The 22,439-nt window shown below is 39.2% G+C and overlaps 1 long non-coding RNA gene across 2 annotated transcripts in view; it reads left to right on the plus strand.

Moving 5' to 3' along the window:
* The first annotated feature begins 5,249 nt into the window (after positions 1-5,249).
* The window catches only part of LOC106035581 (uncharacterized), a 33,523-nt gene continuing 16,333 nt past the window's right edge, over positions 5,250-22,439 (plus strand). Inside the window, exons 1-4 of one of the 2 annotated variants that reach the window (XR_007158916.2) lie at positions 5,261-5,423; positions 17,009-17,096; positions 17,350-17,417; positions 19,165-21,157. This is a non-coding gene — a long non-coding RNA (uncharacterized lncRNA). Of the gene's footprint in view, positions 5,424-17,008; positions 17,097-17,349; positions 17,418-19,164; positions 21,158-22,439 lie in introns of those variants that run through there. The other variant, XR_007158917.2, reaches the window with a different exon arrangement.

Genomic DNA, 22,439 nt, shown 5'->3' on the forward strand with positions numbered 1-22,439 from the left:
AGAGGGATCCAATGTCAGGCATAATATGTCAATACGTTAGCTTGATGCCTATGCTAAAATAGCAATGTCTGAAATCTCAACCATCCAATCCCTTAATTTGCTGCAGATGCTAGCAGACTTATGTGCTTGATGGTTATTTCTGAAAATTTTGCCCTTCCTACAGGGAGACAAAAGTTTTAAACGAATCCACAGATGATAGTTCATAGAGCTGTGACAATTTAAAGATACTATAATTACATTACAATTTATATAGCCATGGAATTACTGGAAACATATTTTTACCACCTGTTTCAATGTAGAAAACCAAATTTTTTTATTCCCAACAGCACTGTTAGTTCCTCTCATCATATTATCTGGTCAAAATATTCACAGCATCATTGCTGAACAAAGCAATAGATAGGATTGATCATTCCAATTTAAGAGGCTATTTATTGTGTTGTCTTTCTCCAATTACTGCCAAGATTTCTTTACATTCAAAAAAAAAAAATTTTTTTTTGCTCAGTTCATTTTGGCACTTCTATCTCTGAGTGCCAGCCAGCATCACTATCTGGCAGGGTGCTCTTGAACCACTCTCCAAAATAAACATAGCAGATGTCAGTCAGGTGTTTTTCTACTCATGTCCAACCACTTGCCAAGAAATACATTTTTATTTTAGACCCATATCCTAATAATCTAATGAATTTGTCATCTAAATTAGATGTCCTATCTAAATAGGGGAATCATGAAATATATGCCTTCAACATCTAATTCGGTAGGTCTGACTCTTTATCTGAGCTACCTGTATTCTAGAAAGCCTACCCAGTCCTTACCTTTTCATGTTGAAGTGCTGAGCTATCTAAACCCCATACCTGGCCCCTTATCTCCAAAAGCACTTGTTGACAACCCCCCCCCCCCCCCCCCCCCCCCCTTGCAGAGCTGAGATGCTGTCTGCCCATGGGCTCGCCTGGGACAGCTGAAGCAGAGCAGCCTTCTTGCCCTGGGCTACAGTGAAGGTGAGCAGAGTGTTCTCTCACAAAGGTCTCTTCAGCTACTAGTCAAAACAATGTGTTAATCTGCTCATGTTGCTGCTTGCTTAAAGTAGAGAGGAAAATAAGAGGTTCTAATGAACTATACTTACAGCTCACCCTATGTGGTTCATATGTTCACAAAAAAGATGTTTTTACTTGCTAGTGCTGAGCTATTGTTGCATGCTTTCTACAGCAAGTAGGCTTGATCACTGTAAGTTCAGCTCACTATCACAAGTTTCTCACTGTGCAGATGTAGCTGATTCAGCAATATACAGCAGGACATCCCCCCACAATTTTTGAACAGATGTATGATGATCAGGTTTTCCCAGCCTTTGCATGCTTTGCATACTTCCTTATCTTTATACACTGCACTGTGTACCAACAAACTATTATATGCTAATTTTCCACATTCTTTATACAGAGATATACACCAAACCATGTTATTCAAGTGGGTTACACAACATTTCAGCACGATGTTCTGCAGTTTCTTAATATGTTTTTTTTATGCATCTTCTGCACTGATTGGGATAATAGTTCCATGGCAAGTTTTGTTCCATTTATTAGCCAGGATTGCTGAGAAACTGGTCTTAGGACCCGGAGACACATAGTTCTCATCAATATTTGAGCCAGGTCATTCTCACTGTACCCTGTGAAAAAGTCACTTCTTGACCCATAGCAACTACAGCTACACTCATGCCTGGGAAGTTTCCAGCCACTAAAGCCAACTGGCACCAAATGGCTTGAGTCTATGACAGTAATATGCTTTCTCCTCCAAAATATGTTGGCTGCATGTAGACTGTCTGTTGGAAACAATCCCTGGATCATCCATATCTCAAACCATGCCTACAGGTTGTTGGGAGGAGCTTGAGGTTCAGGCCAGGTTCATGCCAGGAACTGCTGCAGGAGTTTGCTGGCATAGATGACCCTGTCCTGGTGTCTCAGTACATTCTGAAGCATGCACAGATGTACCAACCTAGGCACACCCACCAAGTCTGTCTGCAACACTGCTCGTGAAGTGACTTGCTCTTACCATCTAAGTCAGCTATGGTCTGATATGATGTCTGTAAAAATCAATGACCTGATGGTTGTTGACTCCAATGGACTTTGGCTGCAATGCATGGTTTTCTGGGATTTCAGATACCTCTGGTCTGGAGGCACACCTAGACAGATGAATGGCAAAAAGTGACCTTTCCTGCTGACAGAAAGAATTAAAAGACAAAACCCTTGCAATATATGCTATTTACACATATAAGTATTTGATATGCCAGAACGGTGTAGTAGTTAAACATTCAAAGAAAACATGTTTGTGACATTTAGCACAATCTTTTTTTACCTTAGAGACTTGGTTCTTTAGTTTACAGGTACTCATCAACAGGTTGAGTTTTCAAAATGTGTCTCTGGAGCTTTATATTTGATTTTTACTGTATTTTAAATGCCAAATCAAAATTATCATGTTTAATTTACTTTATTCTCAGTGGTTTTCCTTAGATTTATGAATTACCTTGGATTAATTGCTATATAGCATTCTGGTTTTATAGTGTAATAGGGTGTGTCTAAATGCATTCCATTTTATGACTTGCTTTAGGGTATATTTTGGATGAACTGTATAATATAAAATACATTTGGTGTTATGTTTTATATAATGCCAGAGAAAGCACAAAAAGTGCATTTAAGTTTCTAGGTTTATGGGTTCCATGTCTGGAAAACTTTGGAGGACAAATCTGCTTATTTTCAGTTTTTCTCAAATTGTTCTGAGTCTTTTCCATTTCAGCTTCTCACAATAACTTTTGAATTGTTGAACCTTTTTGTCAATAACCATTTCCTGTAAGAACAAAATAAATAGTCTACAGTGAATGATAGTACGAATATTGTAAACATTGGTATCACACTTCCTAACACTCTTACTGAAAAATTCAGATCAGAACAAGATCTAACCAAAACAAAACAGTCTCCTCAAGTATAATCCACAGTTGACTGACACCTGTGTTAGACCTTTCTCTTTGCTGGTCTTTGGAGGGATCCAAGTGAAATGCTTTGTATTAGCTGGCATGCTGCAGTTGTTAACATCTAGAATTTCTAATTAGTAATGTCCAAATGATAAGACTTCTGTATGGGTTGCCATGAACTGTTATTGACTGCACTCAGTATTTCTGATATGCTTATCCTAAAACCACAATTCGTTGTCAGCCTTACAGAGTGTTCCTTGACACTTTCAGAGCCTTTTAAGTACATGAGATGCCTCACCTCTTCTACTGCATTTGTATTAATATGTCTCTCCCTTCCTTTCTTCTGCACAGACAGAGGAAGAATCATCTTTGTATTGTCACAATGAAGAAGACTGAAGAAAACAGACCTGCAAAGGTTAGAAACTTGCATCTTCATCTTCTTTGTGGCTCCCAGGTTTGCCTTTATTGCTATTACATTCCAGGTTAACTTTATTGCTATTTAATAGATCTGTGGACTTGTAGCCAAAATGCTACCCAAATGAAGCTCTTCACAAGCATCTAAACTGAAGGCTACTTCCTTAAAGCTGCTGACCCTCTCACCTGCCCCAGTCTCAAACAGGCCAGTAAGTGGTGAGTTTCCTTCCAAGATAACATGGACATTCATGTTGGAATCTAACAACCACTGTCAGGGCAGACAGAAAGCAATTTAGAGAAACCAAATTACTAAGTAAGAATAGCATTCAAGAATCTCCGACAAAAAGGCTTAAAACTAAAAAGGCACATGAGTCACTAATGCTGTTAAATGAAAACTAGAGTGTGCTGACCTGTTTGAGCTACTGTACCAACAAAGAACAGAAGTTCTCTACACAAATGTCACAAGATTGGCTTCAGCATCAGAAGTCTGACTAATGAATCACTAATGTGACGTAACAGTGGTTGATACCTTGTCTCATAACAAAGTACTAGAGAAGTATTCATTTCTCAGAACTGATTCAAAGTACTAAGAATGAATCATTCTAAAAATGAGATAAGATCCAAAATTTTATTCATAAAAGAATACATAAACAGCTCAAGTTATATTTTGTAGGCCAAAGGTAAAGCTAATGAAATTCCTCATTTATTTGGGACACTGGAAGCATTATAATATAACCCTACAATTTGATGTTGATACCATTGTCCCCTAATTATGCACTTCAGATTAACAGGAGTCTATGCTTAGCGTTAAGTAAACATAGTAGTTACACAGTGTGTCTTCTTTGCTACACCCTCCCCTTTCCTTTGGGTACCTAAAAAGTTTTACCATCAATAATGAACTGAATCTCTCAACGCATGCAAGTGCATGATGAAGCCGGTTGTGCTGTTAATGTCTCTGCATGCTGGATAACCCTACTGTCGCCATAAGCAAGCACAGGCAGACTGAGTTGGGTACTGAAGGGAATGGCAAATACCCAGAAATGCGTGTGAAGCCCATTGAGTTTCAGTTTTTAACAGGAGTTAGATTCTGAACTGCTTTTGGAACTCCTAAAAATCTCCTTAGATGCTGCTTTGCACTGCGAGAAACTAAAGTCTCTGAAAATTCCATTTCAAGCAATTTTTCCACACAAATCAAATTTTTGATAGGATCTGGATAAGTATGAAGCAGCAGGAACAGCATCCCAAAGGCATATGGAGACCTACAATAGTCAAATAGTCAACATGAAGAGAAAAACAGCACAAAGACAAAACAAAACAAACAAACAAACAAACAAAAAACAAGGAAGCAAAGCAAAACAGAACAACAACAACAACAAAAAAAAGAATAACATTTTTAAAAATATATCTGAATTTCCAGAATACTGCAATATAACAAAAGCATCTGCCTGCTATTCACTGTATCCTCCCTGTGATCTTTGCAAGTCTGAGACAGTTCCATTTAATGTTTGTAAGGTGTCAATTGCTTTCAAAATATAATGTTGATTACCCTGCAGTCTTTACATAGACATTTGGTCTTAAATACAGCATGTACACTGATATACATGCAATACGTACGAATGAACATCTGTATAAAGGCTGTGAGGCAATGAAGATTAAATGCTAACTTTATCTGTGAGCTTTTCGTAACTCCTACCAAATCAGCTGCCCACAAACCACAGGAGTTCACCACATAAGCAGATAGAAATGTTGTTTGGAAAGGACAGAATGATGATTTCCAGTTCATAAGATATTTATCCCAAGACACATTCATTCATCTGTTGCACATTTAAATGTCTGCTTTTAGCCACTTGCTGGAGCAATACTGAATCGAAAGAGCATCTCTTTCTAATAACAGCTTCATTCTGCACTGACTTACAAGCAGTCACAGTGTAATCTAAAGCAGTAGAAACAAAGTGTGAGTTCAGGAAGTCCAAGCCACAGGGAAGGAGATTCTGCAGCAGAGATGCAGCTACCCGGGTGTGATTAATGGGAGTGCAGAGCCCAAATCCCACAGGAGGTAAGGAGAAGAGAAAGACAAGAATGGTACTCTTCTTTGCAAGGACTGTCTGTCTGCAAACCTGCCTTGCGGCTATGAAGGGCTGAGTTTCATGTATTTCTTTAGCACATCACCAGACAGCTTTCACTCAAGGTTTACCATGTAATCCAGGACTTATCTAACGGTATTAATGAATTTTGATTGTTTTTTAAGAAGGAAACTAATGGGAGGAGTGTGAAGCATCTCTGTAAGGTTTGGGGACTGATTCAGTTAATACAGTATGAGAAATCTTTAATTATAACAATTACAAAATTAATTATGTTTAATTTCGATTAAAAATAATGTGTGGGCATTTAAATCAAAGAATGCTTAGAAGTAATTTATCCCAGTTTGAATGCTTTCAAACTGTTTTCAGGCATATATTAGGTACTTATAACCTTCTCTTTTAGCAATATGTATAGTCATGCATGAACAATTACATCCTATAGACTTTAATTTGATGGAATTTACTCACAGACATCCTTCCTAGGACGGAACATGTTCCTGGAACAGGTTATGGTTTGATCTAAACACTGTCAGTTTGGGTTCAGATTGATCACTTCCAGTAAGGAGCTTAGTAACAAGTTCCTGAAATGAGAATTCTTCACCTTCAGAGACCACTATTCCAAATCAGTGCTTTGTGCTGCAGCCCCCATGAAGGATGTGATGGATGCTGAAGGTCCTGAGACTGCAAGACTGATCAATTAGGAGTTTTGCAGACTAGTCCATATCTGTGTGTTTTGTTTTGAAATGATTATTCATACGTTTCTTAAACAGTTGTTGTATTCACTGTAGCATTTACATGATACACTTGATGTCAGTATTTCTGCTCAGCAGTGCTTTTAAGCCCTAAATTGCCTCTGTCCAAGATGCAAATAAGAAAAAGAGAGCCTTTACCTAGTAATAGCAGGTCAATAAAGTATGAATGTTTTACATATCCCTAAGGAACTTATTTTCTGACTTTCTTACTGAGTTTTTATCTTTTTTTCTTTTTTTTTCCAGATGCATCTGGTCTTACCATATAAAACTAAAGCAGTACTGTCATTTAAAAGAATTAGTCTGACAGTGTTTTCTGTCTAGTGATCTGTGATACCTACCTTTAAGTGGTATTTGGTAAATATTTTAATAAAAAAGCGGTAAATTTGGCAATATTTTAAGGGCTCTAAGTGTATTTTACTGTTAATTACTTTATATGAGTTTTGCTAATGAGTGGTGTGCAATGGCAAGCTTTGGATAAAATCTTATATTACCCAGAAGGAAAAAAAGTATAATCCCAAATGATTGTCACAGTCCCATAAGACTTCTTTATGCAAAATCACATGCAACATGTATACTTCCTATTGCCTTAGCTGCCAAAACCATTGTCATACATACCACTTTGGCTGTCTGGAATAAGCATTAACTGTAGCTAGGCATATTCACTAATTCCCCCCTGCAAAACCAATATTAAGATCTTTGCCAAGACATAGTATCCCACAAAGTTGGCTTTGAGATATTTTCACCATTTCTAGGAAGTTCTGATTGCCTCATTAGAAAATTCTGGCCTCCAGAATAAAACTTTGTCAAGTGTCTTTACACCTCCCTGGCCTGTGTGTAGGTAGTTGGTGTGTCATCTACCCTTACATCACAACCTACACACTGTTGGTGTGGTGCTTCCTAGCAATGGAAACAGATTAATCTTTTTGTGCGGTGAGATTGCTGTCATCTACTATTTTCCTACATCGCTTTTTAATTGCTTTAGAAAAGTGGCTAGAGCTCCCATTAGTGATCAAGGCCCATTAGGTTAGGCAGTGCTTGAAATCTAATCTTCTCATTCCCTGCTCAATGACCAAAATTCAGTATTTTTCTTGTTTCGTTTCTGTAGTCTGGGCTTCCTTCCTCCACCTGGCATGTGTACCGAGATACTCTACTTGCCAGACATTTCTTATACACATAACTAAATCCACTAGTCTTTCAAGAATTTACAGTGAAATAAATATATGTCTGCATGAGGAAGTTGGCCTAGAAGGCTTTAAAAGCATGTCACTTCAGTTTTCATATTTCTACCAGCTCATTCTGGAAAGAAAAGTATTAACTCTGCAAATAAATTGTTTTCAGAGTGAGGAATACGGATTTCATTTATCATTCTTTAAGTCATTGTCATAAAAACATTAGTGAAAACATATCACAAAAGCCTTCCCACGTGAGTTTTGGAAGAGCACTTTTTTTCCAAATTGAAATTTCAATTTGATCTATTTTCCTTTTTGGTGATCTTTATAAATAAATAAATAAAATAGATATATAACACAGCCACTGCTTTTTAGGGCCTCTTGCTTACCTGCTATCTCTCAGCTACATCTTTTGCTTCCAAAGAACCTGGCTAAAATAATCTCATCTTTGTTGCCAAAGGCTTTCTTATTACATCTCTCAGAATCGTGATCGGGCGTATGTTGTTTAAACTGGCTGAGGCGAAAGCTGCAAAGAAGCAATGTGTTAAACAATTCTCAACAAAGATTTATCATCCAATGCTAACTCTATTGCTCTCTGAGTCTGTATTATGTTTGGCAAAGAAACTGTAATGAAGATCAGAATGATAAATACAGAAGATTATTAAGAATTTTTTAGATTTCCAAAGAATTTCTTAGATTTCCAAGGAAACTGAACTAGGCTTAACATCTTAGTAAGCACAAATAGTTTCTTGGGAATGACTATAGGTTATACAATAGATATTTTCATTGATAGTCCAGAAAATATTCCACCTCTAAGCAGGATTCCAGAGACTGATTTGCCACAAAAGGGTAGGAATTCTTCTGCCTTCAAAGCGTTTGTTGGTACAGCTCTTATTTGTACTTTCTTCCAACTAAAGTTTAAAACTCATCCCACAGTTGGTTCTCACTGCCAAGACACTTTCAGCACAATGGACTCAGAAGATGCACAATATACAATGTTGGAAATCCTTGTTTACCTTCATTAAGTGTACCCCCAGAAGCACACTGGCAACAAGGCGACAGAAGTATTTTTCTTTCCTTCCTCTTTTCCAAGTTTTTCCACTTCTCAGATCTAAGGCCCAATCTGCTTTCATTGCGAAGGTAGTCACACAGTCTTTGATGTAGATTATTTCTGAAAAACTCATAATCCGCCAAAGTTGGAACAGCCTACTGTCTTTCTTAGAAAGAAAGCAGAAACTGAAACATCACTTCTATGTACCAGGCTAAGCTGTTAATTTAAGAAAATAGAAAATAAGTATGTTGATAAGCAAAACTATTACCTTCTCTGTCCTTGTGATACCCCTCTATACCTCATGTGTCCTTGTGTTCTGATATAAGCTTACCAAATTACCGCTAAATAATGGCACGTTCAAGAACCTGTCCCCCCATCCTTTCCTTAATGATACTTAATTTTCCCTTACTCTGTCTCTTCACATCTTGTCTTGATTATATGACTTGGGGCCAGGTCTGTGTGTGGTTTTATATTTAGGAAGGCCCAAGCACCAAGTGCTACCAGAATCCTACTGTTATAGTCTTTTTCATTGTTTGTGAGCAGCTCTGTAGGCGGGTAGTGATCAGACCATTCTGTATTTGACTGGAAGTTCAGGAAGGAATAGGCTGGGAAGCTCTGAAGGTGGTCCACCAGCATGACCTCCTCTGAGCCTAACCCTTCAACCTGACACCTGCAGAATCAAAATGGCTCCACTTTGACTGCTCTGCTGTGTTAGAGGCATACAGAAAGCTTCTGCTCTTAGACAAGGTAGAGTTTGGGAATTTTCAAAAACCATCAGGATATTTCACCCTGCAATGGCAGTTGTTCAGGAGGACAGACGTCTTCACAACAACAGCCGTCCCTCTCCTTCCCCCTTCCCAGCTTTTATTGCTGAGTGTGCCATCTCACACTATGGGATATCCCTTGGTCAGTTCAGGTCAGCTGCCCTGGCGATGTCCCCTCCCCACCTCTTGCCCACCCCCAGCCTGCAGGCGCTGGGGGGTTTGGAGGCAGTCTTGGTACTGTATCAGCACGGCTCAGCAACAAACACAGCACCGGTGTGACACCAGGGCTGTTCTAGCTACGGGTGCAGAGCACGGCACTGTATGGGCTGCTGTGGGGAAAGGGAACTCCATCCCAGCCAGAAATAGCATACATCTATAGTGCAAACAATTACTAAACCTTTATGATATACAGAATGTTAGGAATAAACATGTGCATTATACTGAAAGAAGAATAAGAAGCATCCAGACATGTGAAGGCTCTTCTTGGAGGTAGGTCTTTATCTCCTGTTCTCACTCTGCCTGCCTCTTGCTAGAGCAATACTGAATCAAAGACAAAGGAGGAAGGAGGAGGGGTGCACAGGCTTCCCGGCCAATCCAGGAAAACCTCCAGCTGCAGTAAAGCACTGTGTATTCAGGTGACTCCCTTCTTCAGAAGCTATCTTCAATATAGACTGTGCCTTGTGTGGACAGACACCTCATTTTTCATATTGACCCCATTCTGATTTATGTTCCCTTTCTCATGCATTTAAACTGCTGATTTAAAAACTTAGCATTTGTTTAGGAACATTCTCTGGGGACAATTAATTTTGAAAAGAAATGCAAGTTTTCACTTTTCTAAAAAATGAAGCCACATAAATATCCTGGAACATATTCCAGTTTCTCTTAACTTTTTTTTTTTTTTTTTTTTAATAGAGCATCCCTAGAGCTTCAGCCTGTAAAATGTAGACCATTTATGCTAGTTATGCTGTAACTAGGTATGCTATAACTAGTGTGACTGTTGACTAGATGCAACAACTTGTATTGCTTCTGTATTTATCATTTTTCACTATTACTTAACCAAACATTAATCTATGATCAGCTGTGCGCCTATTCCTGTTTTACAATAGGAAGGAGGAGGGAATCCTTTCAAGTAACAAGGTTTATTTTAGGGTTTATTTTTAGCAATAGCCTTAGTCTTGAAAAGTGGCATTTTAATGCACCTCTACTGCAAAACAGTAGGAAAAAAAAATCAAAAGCATAGAAAATGTGATGACGATTACCTGTAAGAAAAGTTTGCAAATTCCGTTGTGCTCTGTGTGCTCAAGGTAAGAAAAGCTCTTGGTGACTGTGTGATGCAGGACTCCAATAGTTCAGTAAAGACAGAAGGCCAGTGAACACCAGCCTGCACAGAACTGTACACAGCACTTCTCCCAGATTTTCTTCCAGCTTGTGACTGCAAAGCTCAGAGGTTTCTCAGTGGTTCAGTTTCACATCAGACAAATCCAGCAGGTTTTGGCTGGCGTGACTCTGAGCAAACACAAAAAAACGAAATGAAACTCAGGAGACTAGAAAGAAAATGTTTATAGCAAGCCCCAGCAAACTAAAACATAGCAATCTTGAACAACTGTCTCTGTGAAATTGTTTCTGAGAACTCAACATCAGTTAAAAACATGATAAATCTTTTACAACCTGTTAATATATGCATGATTCACAGTTGTCTTGTAGATGTATATGGATGCCAAATTCCCTGCAGAACAGTAATGTGTTGGCTATTGTACTTCTGGTTTCTCTCCTTACCCAGCAGAAGGATGAAAACAATCTTTTGCAAGAAGAACAACTTCCACCAATAACAAGTGGAAGAAAAAGCTTTCAGTGTGACCTACATTTCTGCAGCTATTGTTTTTTCCACTCCACAAAGTTTAGTTTAGTGAAACTGACTATTCAGGAAATATCATGCTTTCTATATCCAAGTGTAACAAGCATTGTGAAATGTCATGTTTACCATGTTCGAGTGTGCTGGGACTGTCCAAGCTTCAGCAAATATACGCTGTGGTTAAAAACAAGAAAATGCATGTGGGCAGAAAAATAACTTGTGAAAGTGTAAGAAAGAAAGAGAAGATGCTAGGGTAGCGAGAACTGGGCGAGTAAGAAGCAAAAAGGAGGGAAAAGTAAAGTTCCTGATGAAAACTGACAACATTCTGATCCTTCTGCATGTAGTCTCCCTGAAATGTATGGTGTGGATGCACAATTCCAAAACCTTCTAAACAAACCCCACGTTGCAGTTTTCAATAACTCTGAGCTTTTTAACACTGCACTCTTTTTTAGTTTGCAATGTTAAAAAGGCAGAAGAAAAATGATGCGTCAGGCTACAGTGACTGTAATGCACATAATGTACTGCAGCTTTTAATTCTTTTTGATATTGCATCTTCACAGTGGGCTTGGGCTCTGGTAAACTTGCTTGAACTCTGGACTTTGCCTGAACCAGCTGAGAAAAGAGAGGCAGCAGTAATAAGTCCAAGACACTTTTTTCCTCCCCAAGAGGGACTGTCGGGACAGGTTTATTGTATGGTGTAACTTTGGGCCGTTCTGTTGTTTTCCAACCATTTTTTTGGGCTAGATGAGGATCACTGGGATGCAATGTTCCCCAGCCATAACCTGTCATGCCCTGGCTGGCTGATAGACTATGTGTTACTTGAACCAGTAACAGTGAAATCATTGCATTGTTAACTTCAGGATGTGTTACCCACGCAAGTAAGCACAGAAGGTCCCACACAGGTTTGCATTGCTAAACTCTGCACCAAACTCTGTGTCAGCACATCTTCACAGTTTACCAGATTAATTTAGGTTTGGTTCCATATTCATGTTTACAGCCTCCACATCCTGACTAGCACTATAGACCTACCTGTAAGTCTAGAAAGATTGATTTTGTCTGCTTGCCATCTCCCATAACTGAGGAGGTCCTTGTGATACCTCTAATCAAACCGGTCTATCTAATCTAAACAAGTTTTTCACCGTGCAACTCAATAATTAAAAGAAATAAAGTAATAATAATAATATATGTGTGTATATATATATTACATATATTTATTTGCAATAATAAAATAAATATATATGGAGCGAAACATGCCATCATAATTATGATTTAGCCCAGTGTTTATGTTTACTGATATTCAGAGTAGAGATGTATGAAACTTAGCACTTGTATTTTGAACCCTCCCAAAAGCCTCCCAGATTTTTGTATCAGAGCTATCGCAACTCCAGTGCTTGGTCTTGTACTGCTCAAAATGACAATATGGATCCATCTTTGCTCATCTGTGTTTGGGTCTTACTAATCTCCCCATACTGAACATGGTACCAACCCTGGTACATACCATAACACTGTGTTCTCATGCAAGCAAAGAGCAAATAGGAAAAATTATGACAAAAAGCAAGATTTAAGTGCTTCATAAATGTCTTCTACTGTTCTTCCACTGTCTGTTTGGGAGATGAGCAACTCTTGGGTTGAGAATTTCTGGTTTCAGATATGCTCAAGTTGAATGCTTCTTTTCAGTAACCTACAGGTTTATTTTATTACAGGTGCTTTGTTGCTTATTGGTTTTTTTTCTTCTTGTTACAACTGCTTCTATCATTACTATTGCTATTATCAGTCCTGATATTATCACTTTATTGCTATTATTACTTATTATCGTGTTATTCAATAATAATACATCAAGACTGAGTCACTGTAGAGAGACACCTGTGGTAGAGATCTCATTTCTAGTGTGATTGGAAGGTCTCTGACAATCAATTCATTGGAAACCTTGCATCAATTATAAGAAATGCAGGAATAGAAGGCACAACTCTTATTTAGCCTGTGTGGGGAGGCAATTAAAGGAAACATGACAGAAGTCTATACTGAGAGAAAGTATTTGTTGGTCACTATTTACAGTTAGAGTTATAATATTTATCTGTGAAAGTCTATGCCAGGAAAAATCTTTAATAGATTCTTGCATTGGCAAGGCAGAGTCATTGTGGATAATCTCCACTTCCTTGAAGCAAGATAAGTTTGGGTTTATTTTTGTTAAACAGGGCACTTAGGATGACCATTGGTAATTCTTTGATGGAAAACTTCAATCAGAAGTACTCCAGTTCTTCAGATTAAGACCTTGGCCTTTGCACAGGTCAATTAGTCGGTGAGTCAGAAGGTCTGCATGAACATCTAAATTGTCTATGGACCCTACTGGAAAGATTTGCAAGATTACCCCTTTGACACAGCGTTGATGGAGAAAGGGTAATAAAGACACCTACTGTCTACCTGCCAGACTGTTTATATCGTGCACTGGGCACAGCTGACTCCTAAAGATGTTGAATTTAACAAATGCAGTCAAATGTAGCAGTCTTATAAACCAATTCCACACTTTGAAGCAATCGTTGGTGTAAAAAGACCAAAAAAAAGTGCTAGTTCTCCCAGTCATCTTTTCAAACCATCATTAACTGATTCAATTCATATTGGCATTATTGCAGAAGTGTTTTTAGTAGAAGAAATTTAGAAAAAGATGTAATAGTGGCTCCATACATTGTCTGATAACACAAAGTACAATTCCCCTTGGTCACATGGACCTTCTGTCAAGGTTTAAATGCCTGTATACTTGGTGGTTCCCAAATTACATTTCATAAACAGTCACAGCCACAACCATATAAAACAGTGAAAACTATCAGATTGGCAATTTTGTCTGCTTATGGCTTGGAAAAGTCAGAATCATTGCAAAAATTTAAGGAGGTCCCTTTTCAGTACTTCTAATAAGAAACAGTTGTTCTCTACGAGAAATACAGATCATGAAACTTTTGTGGTGGTCTAAAATGTTTGGGAATCTGTCTTCTTCTAATGGATGAGTAATATTCCTCCTTTTGAAATGCAGCATCAATTTCTTTTTTAATGTTCAAATTCTGCAAATACATTAATGTAGATTGACGTGTACAAATATATATATTTAAATTTATGTGTGTATATGTGTGTTGTATATACCTTTTGTATGTATAGATATACATTTATACATATGTACATGTATATACAAATATATGGCTGAGTAGCTCCTTAGAAGTCAATAGAATTAGACAGTTAAGGAGTTAAACAGTTAAACAGACAGTAAGACAGTTAAGAAGTTAAAGACAGTCAGGAGCTTAAGTATTTTCATAAATTGGATCCTCAGCCTGCTCCAGATGATGAAAATATGGGGGACATGATTATTTAATTATTTCAGCTGGATAAGAAAGTTTATTTTTTTCTGTTCATTTGTCTTATATGGGCTTTTATATGGAGTTTGAAACTTCCAATTAAAGCATAAAATTAATAGACACAAATAAGATCATTTTTAATTTATTTTTCCTAGAGGATCATATATTCCATATACACTTTTCTGTTTGCTTAGAAAAATGCACTACAATCTATGTATGTGGAACAGAAAATGAGATTACAGTAAATCTTATGTGAATTTTTTTTTTTATGGCAACTTGGATATTGAGTTCTGTAGACACATTCTGAGGGGGGATTCAACTTATGCTATCCTCCATCTTTGTTTATTATACTCTGTGATACCAGAATTGTGAATGGAGTTAAATCTGGTTGGTAATTAGGCACAAGCAGTGTTCCCCAGGGCCAGTACTGGGGACAGTTTTGTTCAATATCTTTATCAATGATTATGATGAGGGGATTGAGTGCACCCTCAGTAAATCTGCAGACCACACCAAGTTGACTGGGAGTGTTGGGTAGTAAGCAGTGCAGTGCTTGAGGGTAGGATGGCTCTGCAGAGGGACCTGGACAGGCTGGATCAATGGGCTGCATGCAATTGTATGTCATTCAACAAGATGCTGCACTTGGATCATAAAAACCCCATCCAGAGGTATAGGCTTGGAGAAAAGTGGCTGGAAAGCTGCCCAGCAGAAAAGCACCTGGAGATGCTGGTCAACAGCCAGCTGAACATGAGCCAGCAGTATGCCCAGTTGGCCAAAAAGGGTGATGGCATCCTGACAGGCATCAGAAATAGAATGGCCACTGGGATTAGGGAAGTGATGGTCCACCTGTATGTGGTACTGGTGAGACCACACCTCGAGTACTACATTCAGTTTTAAGCCCCACACTACAAGAAGGATATTGAGTTGCTCAAACTTATCCAGAGAAGAGCAATAAGGATGGTGAAGGAACTAGAAAACAAGACATATAAGGAGAAGTTGAAGGAACTGCCTCTGTTTAGTCTAGGCAAAAGGAGGCTGAGGGGAGACCTCATTGTTCTTTAAAACTACCTGAAAGGAGGTTGTAGTGAGGAGGGCATTGGTGTTTTTTGTCAGGTGGCAAGTGATAGGACATGAGGCAATGGCCTCAAGTTGTGCCAGGGAAAGTTTAGATTGGATATCAGGAAGGGTGATTAGGCACAGAAAGGGTGGTTAGGCATTGGAACAGGCTGCCCAGGAACATGGTGGAGATGGCATTGCTGAAGGTATTTAAGAAATGTGTAGATGAGCACATACGGACATGGTTTAGGGGTGGACTTATATTAGCTGGATGGTTGGACTCAATAATCTTGAAGGTCTTCCCCAACCTAAATGACTTTATGATTCTGTGATCTAATAGCAAGCTACCAGATGGTGTTTTATAGTGTCCTGATATAATATGAATTTTATAGTGTCCTGATATAATATGAATTTATAAGGGTGTTCTGTAGAAAAGTGCCTATTTAGTATTAACAATTTACAATACAAATTAACAATACTTAATTAACAATTAAGTATTTAACAGTCAGTTCAGATTCAGCTTCTCCTCACAGGTTACACTGAAACTACAAACAGAAGATAGTAGCAATAAATACAACTAATAAAGCCAGAATGTCAAGAAGTCATGTGTAGGTCCTGTGTAAACAGAATATTATCAAAGAATCAGAGAATGGCTGTGGTTGGAAGGGACCTCTGGAATTAATCTAGTCCACACCCCTGCTCAGGCTGGATCACTTAGAGCATGTTGCACAGAATCACAACCAGGTGACTTTTGACTGTCTTCAGAGAAGGAGACTCCACAACCTCTTTAGGCAACGTGTAGTGCTCAGTCACAGTAACAGTGCTCAGCCGGCCCTCACAGTAATGCTCTTCATTATGTTTAGATGGAACTTGTGTTTCTGCTTGCGCCTGCTGCTTCTCCTCCTGTCTCTGGGTACCACCAAAGAGTTTGACCCCATTGTTATGACACCCTTCCTTAAGATATTTATATACATTGATAAGATCCCCTCTCAGCCTTCTCTCCCCCAGGCTAAACAGGCCCAGCTCTCTCAGCCTTTCATCATAAGATGTTCCAGTCCCCTAATAATCCTAGTAGCCCTCCACTGGACTCACTCCAATAACTCCATGTCCCTCTTGTTGGGAGCCCAAAACTGGACACAGTACTCCAGGTGAGGCCTCACCAGGGCTGAGCTGAGGGGAGGATCACCTCTCTCGACCTGCTGGCAACACTCATCCTAATGAACCCCAAGCCACTGGCCTTCTTGGTCACAAGGGGCTTACTGCTGGCTCATGGTTAACTTGCAGTCTCCCAGGACCCCCAGCTTCTCTGCAGAGTTCCCTTCCAGCAGGTCAGTCCCCAGCCTGAACTGGTGTATAGATGTGTATAGACGAAAGAGAGAGATTCTGATACCTTCCCACCAAGCTAGGCATTTGAATATAATATACAGGTATCACATGAAGCTTCAAATTCCCTGGTCAGGTGCCTCTTCACGTGTTAGCAGGGCTTTGTCCAGGTGTAAAACTTCTGATATTCCTGAGCTGCTTGAACCCCGTTTCAACTCAGTGTTAAAAATGTTCTCCCTTCTTCCCCTTATGCAGGGCCCAGCTGTCAGGTACATTCAGAGCAAGCAGATGGGACCAGTCCTCACACAAAAAGCAGCAAGAAGTGAGACCTTCCACCCAGCTGGTAAGTTTGCAGACCTTAATATAGTTAATTTACTGGTGGGATGTGATACGAATATGAGAGACTTATCTTTAAATCCCTTCTCCTTGATTTGGGAGACAGGATTGAATACGAGTCCAAAAGAAATATTTAATGCTCTGCTGTAAAGTCAGTCTTCACATTGATTTCTGCTCTGTTTAAAGCTACATACAGTATTGTCCTAATCTAACAACTACTTTAATTGTCCCTCTTTATGCTTGCTTTGTGTCCTGTGTAGGAGTAGTCCAGAGGCAGTGTGACTGAAGGGACGAACACAGCACTGACATGGGAGCTCCTACAACCCAGGTAGGAAACATCACATGTGTACGTGCCCATTCCTGGCACCAATCCCAGGAGCACACATCAGACAGACCATATAGACCAAGAGGATGCAAAAGTACCACAAATGGGTTTTACAGAAGACACTCGGCTGGGGTCAGGTCTGCCAGTAGGAAATAGTAAATACTTTTCACTGTGACTAGGGCACCTCTATTCACATTGCAATCATCTTCCTCAAAACTATTTCCCAAAGGCAGATGCTTTCATCCATTCTCTCAATGCTTTAGTAGCTAGCTCTTAAACCGCAGCTTGCTGTGAAGGAAATGGTTGTCTTTATAAAGCTGTTGTCGCTGAGCATTCTTGGAAGGGGTCTAAGACCAAGAGGCAGAGTACAAAAGAAAGCATGTTTACGCAGCCCAGTGCCTGGGAGAAGTCCTAAGTTTTGACCTCTGCTCCTTGGGCTGTTTCTTTGCTTGCCATTAAACAATCATTAGGTTTGGTGCCGATGGGGAAAGAGTTAAGTGCTGAGTGAAAGCAGACACAGCTGACAAGGACAGAAATAGGAAGAACAAAACAATGAAGGGCGTGTGTGCGTGTGCGTGTGTGTGTGTGTGTGTATGAGGGGTTACTACCTGTGCTGGAACTTGTGTAGTGCTACTGGAGGCAGAATGGAGGGGCTTTGTATCTTTGAACAAAGATCAGGTAGGCAGAAGTGCCTGTGGCTTGCAAATTAAATTAAAACACAGGTTGTTTTTTTTTCCTGCTTGGTGAGTTGTTAGGTGGCCAGATAATGGGGCAAAGGGGCAAGAGGAGGGGGAAAAAAGGAGATGTAACACATGCAAATACAGACCTAGAGAGATGTCCTGTCGAGTGGTGCTTAATATTACCTATGCCTCCCACTCAAAATGTGAACTGCAGACCAGATTAGATCAGGGAATGCTAGCCATGTCCAGTACAAAATATGTTTTGTTTGGTTTGGTTTCTTTTATAACACAGAGAGAGGGAGCATAAGTTCAGGGAGGTAAGTGAAAGTTCAGGGAGATTTCTCCACATTCATGAAACCTGAGTTCATAGTCGAGTTATTGAGTCACATACAGATGAGGATCTTGCCTGGTCAGTTCAAAAAAAAAGCAGTCCAGCCCCATACCCTTCCCCCTGTAAGCTCCTTGATGTTCAGTAGGTGTGGTTGGGTGAAGAAAAGCCAGACCAATACCAACAGCTGCATGGAATCTTTCCACGGCTGAAAGGTGAATAATTAACTCTCTTATAACTGCAGCCCCTCAGGGGGAGGTGAGTCACTAGCCCGATTTAGAGTTATGTTATCTTGTAATGAACAATAAGAGGGAAATCTATACGTGTCTTGACAGTTCCAGTGAGACTTCGATGATCTGTGCCCCAAAAATCTCAAAAAGGGAGTTGATCAAAATGCACTTCTAAGAAAATAACTGATTTTCTGCATACAGTTCATCAGTGGATAAGGAAGATCATTTTTATAGGGATATGAGATTTCCTGAGAATAATGCTGAGGATTAGACAAGAAGGAAAAAAAAGTGGTTTGGTTTTAATTGGCAACATTGTGCCAGTATCTAAAATTAGATACAATCAGGGTGAGAATTAAATTATTTCTGAGTCCAGTCATGCTAATACTGTTGTATGTGGATGCTTGGGATAGAGTGAGGGGTCCACAAAAGGCTAATATGAAAAATAAGCCTGCTGATGGGTGACTTAAAAACCTACTAATACATTTTTTCTCAATGGATCTGAATGTCCACAGGGAAATCTCCAGCAGCACGTAAATTCAGAAAGCTTAAAGGCTGGTCTAAACTTGAAAAATCTTCGCATACATTAACTACGCTCATTGAGAAAAGCCATATAAATTGATTCTCCTCATATGGAAGGAAAGAAGATTGGAGCCCTTGGGTCCTGCACAAGGCAGTGCCCTTCCTGCTTCTCCTGGGGCTGCGGCCAGTTCATTTAAGACCATTCAAGTTCAGAAAGTGGCTCATGGAAAATACCAATGTGCCACTTTTTACTAAACCTTGCAAAGACAAGTGAAGTGGCTCTGTGCTCACTTTTTCCTGCAACTAAATTGCTACCAGCTTCATAGACCTGATAAGACCCTTTGGTGGATCAGCCCCACATCGTCACAGCTATAGAGGGTCATCAGCCTCATTCGTCATTTCAACATATCATGCAGTCATGTTCTGATGGAAGGAGCACTTCTTGAGTTTTTTACTTTCCTCCAGCCAACTTACAAGTAGTACGAAGTGACTCAGGAGGGAGTTGTGTTTGTGTCTTCCCAGTGGGGAATGAATCAGATCCGTGTGTGAGGGGAAGCAAGTGACCTGAGTGAGTAAATTAAGGGCTTTTCAAAGCTTTGGTAGGGGTTTAAAGAGGAAAAGAAGTTGCAAAGACTGCTTTAAATTATGTTTCTTTCCAAGAAGCCATGACACCTCTATTATCTGAGTAAAAGTAGGGTGTTTGCAAGTAGTACACAATGAAACAGGTAATTCCATAGAAAAATGAAAAAAGAAATAAAGAGCATAAAAAACAACAGTCTGAATCAAAGCTGCTCATCTGCTCTTAATCCTCATTAGTGGTTATTAATTCTGATGACTGTATTGCTGACTAATTAACAACTATAAAAGAGAAAAATTTCCCACATGGTCCACAGAGATACCAATGTCCCATCTAGGGTCAACAGACTGTCACTGGGCATGTTTTAATTATTGCTTTGTCATCATCGTATGTTCAGTTCATTACCGCAGATGGTCCAGATCTGCAGCAGAAATCCTGTGATCAATTTAATGTTTTGTTTTGTTTGTTTTTCCCATGAAAATGAGAGTAGCCAGTGCTAAGAAATGGAAGCCAGGATGCTAGACAGTGATTCAAGAAAAAATGAAAAGTTGAGAGTAAAATAGAGTGCTGAGGACTTTGAGAATAAACATTCATCTTAGCAGGTTTCAGAATGGTAAAGAAACCTCTAAGAAGCCTTTTGCTTTTTTTTTTTTCTTTGAAGAAAGAACAGGAAGGAAGGAAGGAAGGAAGGAAGGAAGGAAGGAAGGAAGGAAGGAAGGAAGGAAGGAAGGAAGGAAGGAAGGAAATGTGCTGGAAGATCATAGAGAGCCCAAGAAAGCCATGTCCTACCATTACATAAAATGAAGCTCTAAGGCTTGATATGGATTTCTTTTATTTGATCACCAATATGTAGTGAAAAACAACACATTTGAAGGATCTACACTGCAATGAAATATTTTTCCAGGCAAAAAAGCCCATAAACAGGACATCCAGGCAAGCTCTTTGTCTAGCACTGTTCCACTTAATTGTCCAAGCTGGAGCTCGACCCCTGAGGAACTTCAGCCATGCTGCTTGCAGCATGCTCTTACTTTAACTGATATTTCAGTGACTTGTTTTCTCCCTGCCGTTCAGACAGTATTTTTTTTAGCCTTGACAGAATGGCTAGACTAGGTAATCCACGCAAACAGCTGCTGCATGCAATGTGATCTTTTCCCCAAACCTTTTTAACAAAGACTTCTGAAACGTTCTTTAGTTTTGGATATGTTGGAAATATCCAGAAGCTAAAATCTCTCAATATGAAATGCAATTGACATATCAACTGTCTGACCATACTGCTTTTAGCTTGAGAAGTGTCCCAAGAAGATTAACAGGAGCAGCATGTTCACAAAACCACTCCTTAATCAGAAAGCATTCATCAGAAAAATACCTCTGTTTCAAATGACTTTCACAGAGGATTTTCTTCCTGAATACCAGCGTTACTGTCTGTAGTAAGAAGAAAGATGCTACTGATTTTTGTAGTGTGAGATTTGCAAACTTCCAAACTTAGTCAAAGATAACATATTTGGTATTTTTCATTGTGATGAATTTTATAAATTGAAATTATTGTGTTTTTTTTTCAATCATAGGCATTGCTGTCTAACAGAATGCCTGTATGAGCCCAAGTAACATTAAAGTAAGTGTTGCAAATACTGAAGATATAAAATAGCATTAATAGATCCAGGGAGATTTAAAAAATGAACAGGAGAAAAGAAATAAAGGGTCAGTCTTTAGGCAGGCATATGAATATAAGGGAAAACACATTCAGTGGAAAGCAGGAATTTGGAAACCAGTCATTTTGGAGGAGTCAAGAGGTGAGAGTGGACAGAAAGTTAGACGTGCATTGGAAACAGGATACAGCATACAAATAGGTAATTCAGCTGTAGATTACACAGGCAAAGGTAGCATCCTCAGTGGGCAGGATGGCAAAAATCTGTTTCCAAACATTGTGGGTATCATGCCATCCACAACACTCTACTATATTTTAGGAATACAGGTTCTGAAAAAAGAAAAAGGTGCACTGGGGAGCAGTGAGGGAAAAATATAAAGGAGTAGGGGTGTGGAGAATTGATTTTAATAGGTAAGATTAGGTATTAAATCTGTCAGATTTGGTTAAGTGAAAAAAAAAAAAAAGCCACATGGATAAATATTTAAAAGGTATCTAATAGGACAGGAATTATTTTAGGACAACCAAAATCCTAAGAAAAAGAAAGAAGGATGGATATGAGAATGAGGTGTATCAGACTCTGAAATGGTCCCCTGTGGGATGAGAGAAAAACCATTCTCCTAGTGAGAATGACTTTAAACGAGACTGGATATTATTGTAGTGACCAAAGGGGCAGTTGGAAATATCAGCTATTTTTGAGTAGGCAACGATCCAAATAAAATAATTTTATGAAGGTCTTATTTGTTGCTGAGCCACACACCCTTCCTTTTTTTCAGTAAGATCCATCAACTAATGGAATCTCTTTCAGTGCTCTGCTATTGCTGGTAACACAGTGAGTTAATTAGGAAGTAGATATATGAACACTTTGCCACCCAAATCTGTGTCTGTCCAGCATCCCTAAATAAAAGTAATGAGGTCTGCTGTTGCATGGCAATAGCATTACTTTGCACTATATATTTCCATATCCTGTGCTCTCCCAAGCTGTCTGCTTGCTGCAAGTACAACCCCCTGAGGAAACTGAGGAGTCAGAACTACCAAGGTAATGCCAG

Source organism: Anser cygnoides, chromosome Z (assembly GCF_040182565.1).
Source record: "Anser cygnoides isolate HZ-2024a breed goose chromosome Z, Taihu_goose_T2T_genome, whole genome shotgun sequence".
Taxonomy (NCBI): domain Eukaryota; kingdom Metazoa; phylum Chordata; class Aves; order Anseriformes; family Anatidae; genus Anser; species Anser cygnoides.